The sequence below is a fragment of the Nilaparvata lugens genome, chromosome X (assembly GCF_014356525.2).
Source record: "Nilaparvata lugens isolate BPH chromosome X, ASM1435652v1, whole genome shotgun sequence".
Taxonomy (NCBI): domain Eukaryota; kingdom Metazoa; phylum Arthropoda; class Insecta; order Hemiptera; family Delphacidae; genus Nilaparvata; species Nilaparvata lugens.
The window spans coordinates 97,632,563-97,649,964 of NC_052518.1; the positions used below are offsets into that span (position 1 = coordinate 97,632,563).

The following is a 17,402-nucleotide window of genomic DNA, read 5'->3' on the forward strand; positions in this document are numbered from 1 at the left end:
CCGTAGCTGATAGCTTCACGAGTTTGGCGATTCTGTATATTTCTCCGTGTTTCTAGTAAGTATAGTTGAAAATGAATAAGGAAAGATGAGAAGAAAGATGCTGTTTTCTTCAAAACACTTCCAAAGGGGGGACCCTTCGGTGTCAGCCACTCTGTTAATTTATTGCAGTGTTTTCGCTAACCGATCTCATCCCATCTCACTCACACACCCTTTCAATGTAGCTCTATCTCACTCCTTCTCTCAAAAACCGTTCACTGAAGGGAGTGATGCTGACTGAAAAAGACACAAAACTAACACACTACTTGTGAACACTCGGTAACAGAAATGATTGGATTCACGCTGGACAGCAAACACCATCTAGCTAGTTGCACCACTGTCCCAAGAATAGTATATAGTATACACTATCTTTAGCTATACACTATCCTTGCCACTGTCCTACCAATAAACAATAGCGACGCTACATCTCAACTTTACAAGTACATAACTTCAAACTAGAGCCTCCACCACTAGACAATGGTGAGCTCATACTCTTTTCCATTAAATGTTCATACTTATTGCATCTCTGGTTCCTTTTCCAGGGAAAGGAAAAAGTTCAAAATATTCTCCCAATCCTTTGATTAGAAGTAATGATAGAAAAATTCTAAAAGCAGTTTCGAATTCAGCGACTAAAATTAGTGCAGGATGTCAGAGTGGATGAGTTATTTTCAGATTTAAAAATTGTGGTCCTCAAAAGTCTAAAAGAGTTACAGAATCTTTCAAATCTGAATAATCAGGTGGAACAAGCATTCTCCATACAAACATGCTAACTTATTTCCTATCCATCAAAATCATGATGTTTGAAAAATATAAGATGATTTATTTATCATTTACACCCCTGTTTTGTGTGTAACACACACAATTATAATCGGACAGATTAAAAAATAAATTAATATTATGAATGAATATTCCTATATTATACTTTCCCTGGTTACTACAATCATACTATCAACACCTCAATTATGAGACTATGAGTAACTTCATTAGTACCATTAAATAGGATCTATATCATAATAGTTATTCTAATTGTAATTTAAATTTGAGAGTTTTAATGGTAATAGAATAAATTTATACCGTACTAAAATTATTGCTTGAGACAATGGGCTTTATGAAACATAGGATATGCTATGCATTGATTAATTTCTCTATTCAGGAAATTGACTGCGATCACCAGTAGTGTGAAATTCTTACTACAGTCTTCTAAATTTTAAACGTGAACATTGAACCCTGTCATACATTGTCTCAAAGATCCATCCACATACTACGATGTATATTTCAATGCAAAGATCTTGTTCAGGTAATAAGAGTTGAATGGGATAGGGAAAGAGAGAGAAAGGAGAAAGAGTCGAGGAAAGAGAAAAGGAGTGAGAGAAAGCGTGGAGAGGGAAGAGAAAGAGGAAAGCTTGTCGCCTGAAGTCGGCTGTACCAGTTTAGCCTCAAGCAAAATATCACTAATGACACAAAAAACCCAGGAAAGTTGTTCTTTGTTGCTAGAGCTTGTCTAGAGGATGCATATAATGTGTCGGCATCATCACCCTTAAGAAAGTCTTAAGAAAATTTTGGCAACAAAGACTGTAGGTAGAGAACAGTTCCATTGACCTTTCTGGGACAGGAAGCATGGACCTTCCTATTGAATTTGCACCTTTGTTGGAAGGAGTCGAGATGTGGCAAGGGAATCGTAGCTTGGTCTTACAACATGTGTGTCTGTCACCAAACAATGATGTATTCTTATTTCAGCACCAGAGATAGCTTTCAAACCCATGTCAAATGCAATGAAATTCGCCATGCTCGAAACTGAAGGCCAGAGTTAGTGATGGGAATATGTGTGATAGAAAGCAGGGATTGCAATGTTGAATTCCAATACAGGAGTTGAATGTTGAATTGAATAATATAGCATAGTTTCATAGTATTTTGATGGAATATTCATAATAGACCTATTGTGAAAACATTGACAACAAGAAGTTTATCTAACTCGACTAAGACAGTGGACCAACAGAAAGTCAAGGGCTTTAAAATCACTTTCCGCTGCTGATTTAGAACCACTCTCTCTCACTCTATCTCTCCCTCTCTCTCTCTCTCTCTCTCTCTCTCTCTCTCTCTCTCTCTCTCTCTCCGCACAAGCTTGCAGCTTTTAGGCTAGCCGCATTTCGAGACGCACGTGACGTGACACGACATGACGCAAGTCTGCTAGATGAGTTAATAGTATTTGATCATGAATGTTCACATTAAGACAAATCTAGCAAGTGTCAACATTATAATATGCTTCAATTCTGCTTTCCAATACGAACTGCTTGTTGATCACTTTTTCAATATCAGCCTGAGAAATATCTACTGATGACATTGTTGACTGCAGTGTTGAGTTGGGCATGGCGTCCGAAAGCGCCCCACAATATGAGTAGAAGCTAATATCTATTTTTCATTAAAATTCAAAATGCTATGTCGTATATATATGATCATAATTATATTAACTTATCTAGCAGAACTCCATGTGATGTCGTGTCGCGTCTCAATTTGCGACAAGCCTAAAGCCGCGTCCACACTTGAAATCGCAGTGTGTGAGTAGGCAGTACAAATCTTCACTAGAATGTCACCAAGTGATTTTGAATATCTATTAATAAAGTTGGACCTCGGATAGCCAAGAAGACAACACAATCGTTCGCTGCTCGTGCTAATCTTGCTTTTCACCGTCCACACTACGACTGCGAATCCCTTTATGTTCGTCCGGGAGACCGAACGAGCAGTTCGCGACAGTGTCCACACTGCGGACGAGCAGCGAACAAACAATCCGCGGACCGTCGTCCACACTACGAACGAGCAGCGAACGAACAGACCGCGGACTGTCGCCACACTAAAGAAGAGCAGCTCGCTCCGTAGTGTGGACGCGGCTTTATATGCATAGCCCTCAGTAAAGCTCTTGAACTGTTCTAGTTTTACTCAAGATCTACTGGAAATTTGTCAAATTATTTATGGTATCCACAGGTTGCAGCGTTTTACTAGATTTTTTCTGGGGAACAGTTTATTCCAAATTATTTATAAAGGTTCGTTCACTTCACCTGTTTATATTGGAGTTACATTTTGAGGTTGGTTACATATTGAGGTTACATGTTTATATAGTGACTACAACTAGACAAAAGCTTAGAATGAAACAATCGTATATTATTTTTTTTGCGACAAAAGGTAGCGCACCAGATACTCTCTATATACTTTCCAGATTTTAATGATACTTATTTTGATGTTTATGATGATTTGAGGAAGAATTGAATTGATGAGGAATGCTGACTGTTCAAAGTGACTCACTAAATGAGATCGTGAAGTTTGTCTCATCACTTGTATATCTTCAATATCACATAGGAGAGCTCTATTCAAAGGAAATTTCAATTCTGTCAGTTTGTTGCCAAAAAGAGTTTTGATAGTCGAAAGTCGACTACAGGTTTCAATTGAAGCCAATTTCACAGTCAACCACACTAGGCGACTAGAACAATCGCCAAACAGCTTGTAACGGTCACGCAGCTGATCATTTTCAGTGAGATTTGCTTTAAACTTTCAGCATTTCTTATGAATAATACCAACGTTTTCCATTCAATACATGTTGACAGCTTGAAGAGAATCCAACTATTGGTGTGTTGTGGTCTCTACTGGGACTGCTGTGACAAGGGACTTGAGTCAACTACCAAGCGGAAAAGCATTGAGGTGATGTTTTCATTGACTAGCACCGCGGAAACAGGGTTTCTTTCAACACTCCCCAAACCCTCAAAACAGTGAAAGTGATAGAGGAGAAACATATTGTGATCTCTTATTGTGTCCTAAAGCTGTACAAAATGTGCGTCTATGAAACTGTATACAATAATTATTCCAATTTTCAAGTTGGGCTAAAACCAACTTGATTAAGTATAAGTTTAATTACATAAGTTGGGTTACATTTATAATCTTTCCCACACAAATTCTTCGTTTTGTTAAAGTTTCAAACTAGTTCCATTGAAACAAACCTTTGTGAACCGATAGGAATCTAAAAAGAAGGAAGAAATAGAAGTGCAAATAGATCTTATTCGTATCGAGAAGAAGAGATAAAATCAACAGGAAGATAGCGGACCTGCCGAAAGATCTCGTTGTCACAGTAAGTGAATAAATTCATTTATTTAAAAAATTGGACTACTAGTCGTTCTTTTTAATAGAAAAAAAGTGATTTAATAATAAGCAGTACGTGATGGAAGATAATATTGAAGATAAAATCACTCATGCAATACTGTGAACAAAGATGACAGAAATACTCTTTAGTTTTCTTTACTCTATGCTATAAAGTTGAGTGATAGAGTGAATATTTCTGTCCAGAATTCTCCACGTCATTAATAACGATAATCTACAGTATAAAGAAGTCAAAGTTAATTCAATAATTTTGAGTAGAATCACAGTGCAGTCTTGCTTTCTGGCTACTCGATTGAAAAGTGTTGTGATGTGATACAGTGGTGGAACAAGCATTAGTAGACCCTTCACATATTAAGATAAGAGCAGGTGGCTTAGAACACCTGCAAAATCTTTTGTTTCTCGGGTGAGTCACATCTCACATGCGTAGTAGGGTGTAGAAGCACTATCCCCTTGAGGGCCGAAAGTTTATTTCCTCTTTATCTGCCAGCATCTGAGATGAAAGATTTCCTTACAACTGTTCCATGAATGCATTCGATAGAATGCTAGTGGCTAGTCGCTAAAGACAACCAAGAGTTTCCAATTATTTTTAATGTGATTTTTTTAATTCTACTATGATCAGTATACTCCCTCGATTTTTATTGATTGATTTGATGTTATCCATTTTCAAAGTATATTAATTTCAAATTGGGCATCTACGCTGATCACATATTATATTATTTGGCTGTTGTTCTCTTGTTTGATGTTACATTCTGGTAAGTTCTTACACACGTTCATGCGTTTCTTACTAACTCTTCCATATATAATTAGAAGTAATATCATAAAGTTAATATAGGTCCTCAATCTTTCGATTACTTTCAATTTTCAAAAAACTCAAACTTTCAATTTCTTCACTCAACTTCAATTTTGGAAATCAGTCAATATTACACAGAACTTTTCAATATGTGGAGTTGATTGGCATCTGAGTCTTGAGTGAGTGTGGGAAAGTAAAGTTTGGTGATAATAGAGCCAGTTTAGTAAAAGGAATTTCTGAAAAGAAAGTAGAAGATATTGTCTATTCGAATAGGGCGGGAGTGGCATACAACTCCAAGCTGTCACTTCTGCAACAAAAACCTCATAAATTTATCCCTTTTCAACCTCTTACTGACCTTCATTTCTTGGGAAATCTTTGTCTTTTGAACATTCACCTTGCAAACAAAAGTTGGCTTGCAATGTTTTGTTGGAAATTGGGTTTTCACCAGTTGAAAGGGGCGGCAACATCAAAGTGGTCAAGCTATAATACATTAAATAAATGACGAGACGTGAGAAACAATTTACCTGACATGCTTTTCACATGACTTGAAATGCAAAATAAATTCAATTCTTCTTTCATTTATACAATGAGTGCATTATCAAAATGATAGGGAGGGGGAAAAATAAGGTAACCTACTGCTATTCCTCTCCCAAATTTAGATAACACATAGTCACCAAGTGGTAATTAGTCATCCAAGTGGTTCATTCTATTGACAAGTAGGCAGAGGGGTCGATTAGATGAACAGATGAATACCATATAAATGTTTATGAATTAAATAAAATCGTTGGTGATTGAGAGTTCAGTAGTTGATACGGTTGCATTTTGTATCAAATGAAGTCAATCAGAAATGTCAGTGAGTCACAGTGGATAGTATGCAAGGTAGTACCATTACATGGAAAGTAGATCAGGTGTCCAGAACTCTTTCTCCTTCTCACTACTAGCACAGGAGAGGTAAACCAAAACTTTTTCTTTCCTCCATGTTATATCAATTTTGTAATATTTTTGTAGTACATGAAAAAGTGTCACATTAGAGAAATGATTTCACAATATTTTCTTGTTTATAAATTGAAGTTGCAAGCTTCGTTATCAAGGCTATTCGCTCTCATTCCAGCTTGCATGAACTTTCAATTTGTTTACATTTAAGTGCACTCTCAGCTGACTGTTTTCAAACTAAGTTAAGAATCGGAACCTGTAAAGTTCCAAAGGACAAAGTAAATTAGAAGTAACTTTATGAAGTTACTCCAAAACTGTATTTATCTACAATGGATTTGTGATGCACAAAGCAGAAGACAGAAACGTGGTTCATGATACCTCAAATTCGGTTTGATTGAATCTGATATATAATGACAACATCCTAGTGTTTTCATTATGGATATACCATGATGATTCTTAATTATGGTAAAATATGAAAATGTGTAATTCTGAAAATATTTGTTTTCCAAATATTTATTTCGAAATATATTTTCACTCAGCACGGCCGAGCGAGTATGAATAAATCCATTGAAACATCAAAATAAAACAATTATTGCATAACCTCACTGTACCAACAATTTTTACTGTAATAGTGTGAAATTGAGTGGGTATATTGTAGTTGTTTTTTTGTGTCTCATTTTTCAGGTTTTTGAACTGGAATGAACTTTGATTCGTACTTTCAGATTTTAGTGTGAGAATATTTGACCATGTTTATTGAATTTACTAACTTGTTGCTTAGTTGTCGAAATTAAAGCAATTTTCGTGCATTTTTCAAATACGGTTTCAATTTCATGTCGAAAAAGCCATTATATTTGAAAATTGAACGAGCATTGACCTTTTTGCAGCTTTGGCTTTTCCACTGGAAGTTATGCTCAACGCTCGTGGAGGGGGAATAATTTTCAGTGAATAGGCCACAGTTGGTATTGAGACGCGAACGGAAAATCATGTAATGGTGCGCGAGCCTCGGTCCTCTGAATGGGTCTGTTGCCCATCCAGAGGGACAAATTGAAAAGTTTTCCATTATCAGTACTTTTATTGTAGTTTGTATAGTAATCTAAAATTGATAGAATCAGTCAGTAGATGTAAAATTAAGAGGTTAATTGTGTGCTTGAATTTAAGTAGAGTGTAGTGAGTTGCATTACGTCTGAGTTTATTGGGTTTTGGATTAAGTGTTCTCAAAAGTAAAATTTGAAATTGTTGAAATGGTGAGTGCCAAACTGTTGTTTTTATTTAGCTCGAAATTTAGTACATAAAATGACCAAGGCCCGAATTTAGTTGCAGCAAGTTAGCAGGTTCCCAAAATGTATAGATTGAAATATAATATAACTTCTTTTTCTGAATAACTTTGTTCGGTTTGAAAATTTGACATGTTACATGACTTTTATTAATTCGTTCTACCGATTTAGAGTTCAATAAACCTGAAGTTAAATTTTATTAGTATTTTTCATCGAAGTTCCTGGCTCGTAGTTACTATAGTTGCTAGAATAGATGGCAATGATGATAATCTGTGCATTTGAATGAACGAATCCTCTAAAAGCTCCCAACCAATCAAGGATTCAAATACTGGTAGATGATTTGATAGCAGTAAACTTTGCCAAATATTATAGAAGAGAAGAAACACCCCCCTCCGTTTACATTGGTGCGCAATGGTGGTATAGTCTGCAAGAATGACTATCGAACCACATCTATTCTTATTTATTTCATATTTTGGAAGATTAAGTAAATAGAGACAAATATGTCACCGGTTACAGAAATGATGTCAGGAGTGGTGTAGGGTTAAAAATACCTCCACCGTTTGTTACATTACTGACACTGATATGTAGGGATCCAGTATTCGAACCTTCTTTGATCGAGATTCTATATGAATCCTAAAATTTATTGAATGAGCTGAGTTCTTATTGTTGACTAGAGCATCGAGTCGTTGTCCGTTGGTGGGTTTGTTTGTTTGACGATTACTTTTGATTGCTTTCATCGATCAAATTCTAATTTCCAACACATATTCTTTGCATCTTTAAACGGATCGAGTTTGTTGGCCAACGGAATTGACTCGCTTCTCCGTCCTTTCTGAGGTTATATCAGGGTAACATTGAAAGTGCATGAGAAGACAATTTGTATTGATTTATGAAGCTGATTGTGTTTTGGGAGCTATCACAAGGATTGTCAGTATTTTATGCGCTATCACGTGATGATAACATAACCTTTAGACTGTGTATTCCAAATTAAGGTTTGAAGCAGTTTTGGGCAAATGCCTGTTGTTTTTACCTAAATTGTATTTGCATATGAATAAATGAATAGATGATTTTAGCTGTCAGCCTTGAATTTCATTTCTGACTTATTTACACTAGTCAAGTTCACCATTACATTGAGATTCTGAATTATAAGCAACCAGTTTTATTGGCGATCTTTAGGTGATAGTTAGACCATTTGCTTTTGCGTACACGCATTTTCCTTTTCATCAGCTGATTCATCAGCTTATTATATCTGATTCGTACAGTAATATACAGATACAGTAAGAAAAGCTGATGAAGAGCGAAGTATGTGGGTAAATTAAAACCTACTCTAGAACATGGTACGCCATAGTGGAGTAGGTAAATTTACACAGAAAAAAACTAAAAAAGTAGAGGATACATTATAAGATTTTTATGTAACTATTGTATGCAATTGTAATTTATTTAATATTTTGTGTAATTGATGCTGTAGTTTTAGTTTTTTGGGAAATAAACATTTATTTATTATTAAATGTATTTATGTGAGTTCGTGGCGCATAAGTCTGTGAGCACCTTTAGATCTAGGCTTGAATCCAATACTTTGTTTCACACTCTTGTTTTCTGATCACCACTCCGAGATCACAGGTTTTCGTTGAAACTCATAGTGAAACTGAAATGTATATGTTTTTTTCATAGCATACGTGAAATTCAATTCATGATTTTTGAAGTTTAATATTGAATTCGAATTAAGTGTCTCATCCTTCGTTTCATTTGTCGAATGATAGAAAAGGATAGCAACACAATGTCAATCAAATACTGCTTTTATAAACGTGGATTTCACTATAGGTTGACAGAGTATACATAATAATGTCCGATTCACTGATGTAAGGATAATTCTGTTGAAACTCAAGATTGATGAAACTGAAATATCTCTGAAGAATATCTCTCCTTCTGAAGTATGAAAGTATCAAAGATTTGTTTTAGACTATGTCCTATTGTGTTTGAAAAATCCGTTATTTTGAATCTGGGCCCTTACAAATAGAATACAATATGCTTCTATTATTAGCTTATTGACAAGATGAAGGTCTGGGTTTTTCCATTTTCAAAAATTCAGATCTTACAATGAAATTTCGAATTGTCAGGATGTTACTCGGGTTCTGGAAACAGCCCTGGTCATGCTACCTGACATTTTAGTATTGTTCGATGAAGACCCATCTTCCAGCTCTCCTCTTCAAAACTCTTTCTTCTCTGATACCGCTTCATTACCCTCATGAGTGTATTGTTCTGTTACCTTGAAGGCACTTATAGCTGGTAGCGAGCTTCAACTTGTCTCTTACTTTGCACCTTACATGATGTTCAATTATTGTATTTTCGACTATTTGATCTAAATCTGTGATTAGTACTTGTGATTTATTATTCCCAATAGGTTCATTCGATGGAACTGAACTTGCTCTCAAGCTGTGTACAGACCATATATGCTATTCATGAGCTGACGATATTCTCATTATATTTATGTATAGACTAATAAAATATTAAGCAGTTGGAGAAGCATTCTACATTGAAATGGGATGGTCGTGGATTGTTCTAATATATCAGTGGTTTTCACAATATCGTTTTAATTCAATATGGATATCTACATCTACAACAACATAGAAAATTCATTTGATAACTATATGCCTTAATGGTCATAAATTCTTGAAAAAACGTTTAACATGATATCTATCTACTGTGGTTATTATGTGACATACCATGTTTACGATGCAAACTGAGTTTTATTGTAATTAGGATAATGGTATGAAATCTAATTTTAGCTCATGAATCCAATGTAGGATATCCTTTTAAATGCAGTGCTGTTGGAAGTGATACCTTTCGGAAATGACTGACATTATTAATCATTTATGTAGAGATAAGAGTGAAGTATCTCTCAAGGCGTCAATTCTTCTTATTTTAAAACCTTCATTTCTTTATTGATTGGAAAATAATAGATTTGGTTTTCTAGGTTGTTTCAATTTTTTGTTCACTGTTTTTTTCTAATGCACTACAGGTTGTAGCCTAGTTTTTGTAATGTTTTATCACTTTTTAAAGTAATTTAAATTGCAGTCCTAGTCTAGACTCGGAGACACGCATCTTTCAATTTCTACTTCATAGTTTATATTTTTATCTTTATTATTTACCAGTAGGTAATCTGTGCTCCGCAAGGTTCAAATATTAAAAATATTTGACCTACTGAAATCTTGAAGAATTTGAAACAGGCCATCAACCATCCTTGGTAAATTAAGAATCTATATGCAAAATTTCAAGTTGAGTAGTTGAGACTACTCGAATCTCCTATCCCTTACGTGTATAAGCCAATTTTTCCTTTATTATATTATATCGATTATTTGATTTGATAATGTATTTACCTTCTTAATAATATTTGTTTTTCTTATCACACTACTGGGAACATCATCAGTGAAATTTCCAAGATATTTACTCATTTTCTTTTTATATGTTATATAATTTGAGGAGGAAATAAATTCATCCATCCATAATATAAAAAAGTAAAGAATTGGCTTATGCATGTAGGGATAGGAAATTCACGAATGACGCATCATCACGAATGACCTACTCGACTGATTAACTTGAAATTTTGCATATAGATTCTTAATTTATTGAGGATGATAATAGGCCTATTTTAAATTCCTCAAGATTCCAGTAGGCAAAGGTTTCAGTTTGTCAAGTTGGTAACTAGACCCTTGCGGAACACGGGACACCTGATAGTTCAGTAATATTTTTCTCATAGACTCTATTATTATTTGTTCTGAACAGATGAAATCAAGCGCCAGCCAGAATCGCGAAAGTGGACTGCCATGTCCCAAGGAAATTCTATTGGAGAGCCGAAAGCCTACATGGACATGGACATCCTTCATGGAAAAAGATCACCTGGAGAAGTCGACTCCCGATCAGATGGCAGAATCCGATGTCCATCGCAGGGATAGGCAAGTAAGTTTGCCAAAACATCTGCTATTTAGCTGTAACTGCATGGGGTATCTGCTTTTCATTAATTACTTTCAGTTCTGCGGAATAGAAACAGAAGATAATTTCTATTCTGCTGAGATGAAACAGAGGAATTATTGTTTTTTCTCGAAAGAAAGAATGTTCTTCCATGTCAATGGGTAGAATACACGTTTTATTGGAACATAATTTTCATTTGACTTTAGTAACTTCTTATATATAGTAAGTTCTTTTGGAAGTTATTTAGTAACTTCTCAACTTTAGTAACTATTATAGTAAGAACTGCGATATAGTGTCGGCGAATTCCACGAAAGTCATCACTCCTTCCACATCCTTAAATTGAGTGTTCCTGTTACTTCGGCAAAGATGGGTTCTTTCCAGGAACCGATTCTTTGCCCATTATATCATTCACCGGTTAGGGTCTAGCGGTGTGTTAAGTCTCTAGTATATATTTTGTCATTGTCTGTCATCAAGAGGTTCAGCTTTAGAAAACGCCATTTTGTTTCTCAACGACCCTTGTAAGTGACAATTCCAGTGTCTACAGTTTAATAACGCGTTACATTACTCCAATATTCGGAACCCACCTAAAACTGTAGGTGGGCATCTCTCATTATCATCCGCCTCATTACCCACGCACAAGCCTAGAGCTCATGTGGGCATGACCCTCAGCAAAAAAAACTTCTTTCGTCTCGTATCGTCTTCATCTACTATCTACATTGACTGTGTTATGAATGACAATACTTTCAATCACATAGAATGGGTCAATTTAATAATAATTAGTGCCTATAGTGAGGTCCACGTTATAATGGCAGTGAAGAAAGATAGCAGAACAACGTTGCAGGTCCTCTGTCTTGTCAATGCCTTCTATAGACGGTAGCTGATACAGGCTTAATGATGTAATATTAACTGTTCATTCTTGTTTAAAATAATCAGTTACATTTTACTAAACAAGAAATTATATTTTTCGATAATTTAATAACTATTAATCAATTATAATAACTATATCGTTAAAAGACGATCTGGCAACAAGGCAACCCGAGATCCGCTTCCGCTTTTTTTAATGATAGACAAGGATAGCAATACCATTGCTAATCAAACACTGCCATTATAACGTGAACCTCAGTATAGGTAGGTTAAAATTGACAATACTTTTAGCACACAGAATGGGTCAATTGAATAAAATTTAGAATGTAGTGGCTAGCAACTAGATAGTTCTAGCTCTGCATCCTATATACTGATAATATTATACAGCTGACTTGAATCCTAGCAGAATCATTTAAAGACATTTTTAAATGCTAGGATTCGAGTCAGCTGTATAATATTATCTGTATAGGTACCTGGAACTGATGAGTAGTTGCTATATAGTCACTCAGGTCGACCCAATGCTAAAAGTTATGTGGCGGTTTAGCCGATTCATAGAATTGATATTAAAAAAGGGGGTTATGATTCCCATTCAAAACTGAAACGCTTGCGATCCACCGAGTTGTGAATAATTCGTCCCAATTCGCAGCATCGCAGGTAACACACCATTAACGTTATAATAGGTAGCCTACTGTATGAATGAATAGAGGACGTTGATCTTTCAACTCCTTTGTCAGTGCTCCGATTTTTGGGTCAAGTGGAAGAGGGGGATCGCCCACAACACTTGTTGTTTATTCGACAGAGGCTGGCTCAAACAGCACTCAGGTTTGTGGACTGTATAAATTACATCGAGAACTTTGGGTTGTCTGGCGTCGGGTAGCAAGTTGAACAATTAAAATGGCTAAGTGCACAATAACATAGGCCTACCTTCATGTCCAAATCCTTCTTGCTTCCAGGATCCCGGGTCCAGATCACGATACGAGACGAGACGACACTTGTAATAAATCACAATCAATAATCAATAGATCACTTTGCAAAAATCGACATTACGAGAAGTGAGCTGTTCGATTGGCTGTCAATCGGCAACTGGCAATTATGCTCTGCGCATCACGCATCACCGTTCAATTGCCCCCTCTACCACACAACGCCAGACAACAGAGCAACATAGATATAACGTCCAAACATTCCGCCCACCTTGGAAGAACTTCCAATACCAAAAAGAAAAAAAAACCACCAATAACGAACCCTACTAGGGAAACTAGGAAAAAAAAGGAAAATATCTTCACTCCTCAGGGGCACTTGAGGAGACTTATACAAAAGGAGTAGGAGGCCCACGGAAAGGAGAGGATGGGACGAGAAATAATGACTATGTACAACCAATATAGATAAAAACAAGAAACAAAGCAACTTGGGAACATTTCCCACATGTAAAACAAGAAACAAAAAAAACTAACCACTAAACTTATTGAAGTTCCCTTCAATAAGGCCTAATCTTCATCAATAGGGAGGAGACATACCCTATTGAAAGCCCTAGTTAGACTTCCCTTTGCAGTCTGTACCTCCACCACTCTCACAACTCCATCCTGTCCAGGGAGTATCGTTGTTATTCGACCAAGCCTCCAGTGAAGAGGGAGTAGGTTACTTTCCTTTAAGAGAGCCATACGTCCAATGTTAACATTACTATGTTTTCTGTACAATTTTGTTCGGGTTTGCAAGCTAGATACATACTCCAATTGCCAACGTTTCCAGAATGAGGATACTATTATTTTAAGTAAACTCCATAGATTTCTCAAGTTCACTGATTGAATTGATTCCTCTGAGTTTTACTCTGTGTTGCTAGAGTAATTTTTCTTGCTTCCAATTCAATCTGTTTGGAATTTTCATCATTACCGTGGGTTTGGTGTGGCCAGCACTCCAGTGGTTTGTCTAACCAATCAGAACCATTCCACCACAGAGAATTACCAATTAATTCATTGAGCAATAGTCCTCGACTAGCACAATCAGCTGGATTACATTCGGTTGACACATATCTGAATTGCTCTGTAGACAGGTGTTCCTGTACTTGACTTACACGATTTGCCACAAACCTAGCCCAACGATGAGGTGAAGACCGAATCCAACTCACTGCCACAGTTGAATAAGTCCAAGCTGCAATATAATCTATGTTTATAATTTTTGAAAGCACTTCTTGAACTTCATGTAATAATCTAGCTACTAGGACAACCACACAAAGCTCCCATTTCTTCACTACCTCCACGGATGCTATATCATCCCAGTCACATCCCAATTGCCATAGACATTGAATAATACTCTTGAAGGTGAGCATGAAAGGTGTCAAATATCCTAATGGATCAAAAATTTGTGCTAAAGTTGATAAAACATTTCGTTTTGTAGCTAGACTGGATGGAACCTTCACCCTGTAGAAGAGGTAGTAACCAATTGGATTCGATTGGAAGCCAAGAATTTTAATGATTTTATCAGACTCCAAGGTGAAATCTTTTGCATCAATAGTGCAATGCTCTGGAGGGAGATTTGATAGAATGGTAAAATGATTGCTGGCCCACTTTAGCAATTCAAATTTCCCTTTGCTTAACAATTCAGTAAGCTGCAGTTGCTTGGTTGCTTCCATTGATGAGACTGATGTAACTATTTCATCCATGTAAGTAGAAAACCGTAAGGCTTCAGAAGCCGCAGGGAACATTTTTCCTCCATCTTCAATAAACTGATGCGTAGTACAAATGGCAAGAAATGGCGATGATGATACACCATACGACATAGGTGTTAGATCTCCCAATTCTTCTTCTCGAATCATGGAAACATTTTCTCCGACATTAGTTTTACCTTCGAGATATCCCGATATCTCACTCGTATTTGTTTCCTTGGATGGTAATTCTACAATGTATCTACCAGTATTCAAACGACAAACAGTTGATTTGTATATCTCCTCACAAGCCATTTCACTTTCCAATAATTTTTTTGTCCTAGGTGGCTCTTCTATGACCCAAAATCGCTTCACCAACTCTTCTAAATTGGCATTGGAATACATGCACAAATTATTTGAGATAGTAGAACTCTCCTCTGATACCTTACCCATCAGGCAGTAGCCCCATACAGTTTCTAGGGCAGATGGTGTACCCGCTGGACCAATCACCTTTCTTCCAGTCAGAATGAAGGGGAAATATTCAGCACCCAATAAAATATCAACCTCCTCTGAAAGGAAAAATTCAGAATCTGCTAGCTCCAGTCCTTCAATATGTGCCCAGTACGCATTTTTTATCTGATTTGTAGCTGCTATTTTGTTGACTCCCGACGCGGTAATTTTTAATGAAGGGGAGTTCGGTGTTTCAAATTCACAGTTAGCAATTTCATCTGTCACTTCCAGTTTAGTATCAGATAATCCATAGATTGGCAAACTGTGTGTTTTCTGTACCACTAAACCCAGTTTTTTCATGCATCACCTTGTAATAAATGACTCGGTGCTTGCACTATCTAATAACACTTTGACCTTATGATAATTGCCTTGATTACTTCGAACTCCCAATTTAACAGTTGGTAACAATACTAAGGAACTGTTTACATTCGAAAATACTTTCTTAGCTGAGTCAGTAACAAATGTTTGATGGCTTTGATCAGCGACGTCGTGCCCGTCTACCCTGCTCATTTGTTTATTACCGGCCAATGTGTTGGTGTTTTCAACAGGCGGCTGTCTCGGCTCTAAATGGAGGAGCGAATGATGACGCGAATTACAGTGACTGCACGGCTTCCTTCTTCTACAATCTCTAATAAAGTGCCCTGCCAATAAACAGCCAATGCATAGTTTCCATTCTTTCACACGTTTTAATCTATCAGACGGTTTGAGATTCAAGAACACTTCACAATTTTCCAGTTCATGAGAATTATTACATTCAATACATTTCAGCTCGCCCGATTTCGATTTAACAATCATAGCTGAAGCCTTGTAATTTCCCATAGTGGGTTTTGATTTCCCAAAATGCTTACATGAGGAGGCTTCTGACGATGTAGATGATCCCAATAAATCAGTGGATTTAATAGCCTCTGAAATAACAGCTTCATCATTCAAAAATATTTGGAAGTTTTTAAAATCAGATACTGTTCCATTTCTTAGCAGTCTCTGCCACTTCTCTCTCAATTCTTCAGTCAGTTTTTTACGCAAGACAAATAATAACGGAATCGACCAGTCATTAACTGCATGACCAATTGGTTTTAGTGCTGCAATATACTCAGCTAAATGAGTGATGAATTTTCATAGCCAGTCTGGTTGCTTATTAACTGCTGGCATATCAAAAATTGCTTGCAAGTATGCGTCAGTCAGCTTGTAAGAGTCATTGTAGCGATTCAATAATAATTTCCATGCCTCAGCATAATGATCACTTGTCAATGGGACTACAGAAATGACTGACAGTGCATCGCCTTGCAGTACAGACCGAAGATACATATGTTTTTGTATGTCAGCAATTTGACCATAATTATGAACCGTGGCTTCGAATAAATCTTTAAATTGACTCCAAATTTTCAAATCGCCGTCAAAAGTCATTAAAGGAAGCTTAGGTAGGGCTACTGACGAGATATTTCCAGTTGTGGGTAAAGAAGCTACATTGGAAGAACTAATATTCAAATTTGTTTGAGTGGATGGTAAGGTTTCGAGAATAGCCTTGACATTGAAATGAAATTCATCAAATTGACTCATCAAATTTTCAAGTTCACTTGTTTCCAATCGAGGATTCTGTTTGTTATAGTAGTTCTGCATCTTATCTATTATATCTTTGAACTCCACCTGGTGGTGATCGATATGCTCACCCATAACTTTCAATAAATTCTTCATTTTTTTATTTTTCGGATCCTTTTCGACAGCTTCGGCAATTTCATTAATCCGTTTTATTTTACGAATTAATGCATCTCTTTGAAATGTCAAATCTTCGATAACACCCATAGTGAGGCGATAACAGTGAGCGCTCGTCGAGAGAGAGAGTGAGACAAAGAACCAAACAAGAATAAGAGGGAAAACACGAGAGCAGGCGACATAATGGAACGAACAATGGCTGGCTTATCTAATCATACAAGCCTAGCCAGCATTTCAACTTATGCTCGGTAGAGAATGATTGGTTACGAGGTTAATAATACCGTATTGATACTCATTGGAACAAACAATATCTGCTATTAATAATGAAGTAATGACAATAATCAATGCAAATAACTGCAAGTATCCTTTGAAAAAAGTAACAGTTCCAGTTACTGGTACAGCTAGACGACGTATAAGTCTTTCTCTACTTATTGACACAAACTTGCCAGTCCAGCCTTGTGGCGCCAATGCAACAATCTTATGCAATAATACTACGACACAATTATTTACGAAAATATTACTTGTTCTACTCAATTTC

The 17,402-nt window shown here is 36.4% G+C and overlaps 1 protein-coding gene across 1 annotated transcript in view; it reads left to right on the top strand.

The window, feature by feature from the left end:
• Window positions 1-6,876: 6,876 nt before the first annotated feature.
• LOC111056987 (ubiquitin carboxyl-terminal hydrolase 33-like) overlaps window positions 6,877-17,402 on the top strand; it is a 247,806-nt gene continuing 237,280 nt past the window's right edge. Inside the window, exons 1-2 of the mRNA XM_039442782.1 lie at window positions 6,877-7,146; window positions 10,957-11,130. The gene's annotated coding sequence lies outside the window, so the exon portion shown is untranslated. The remainder of the gene's footprint in view (window positions 7,147-10,956; window positions 11,131-17,402) is intronic.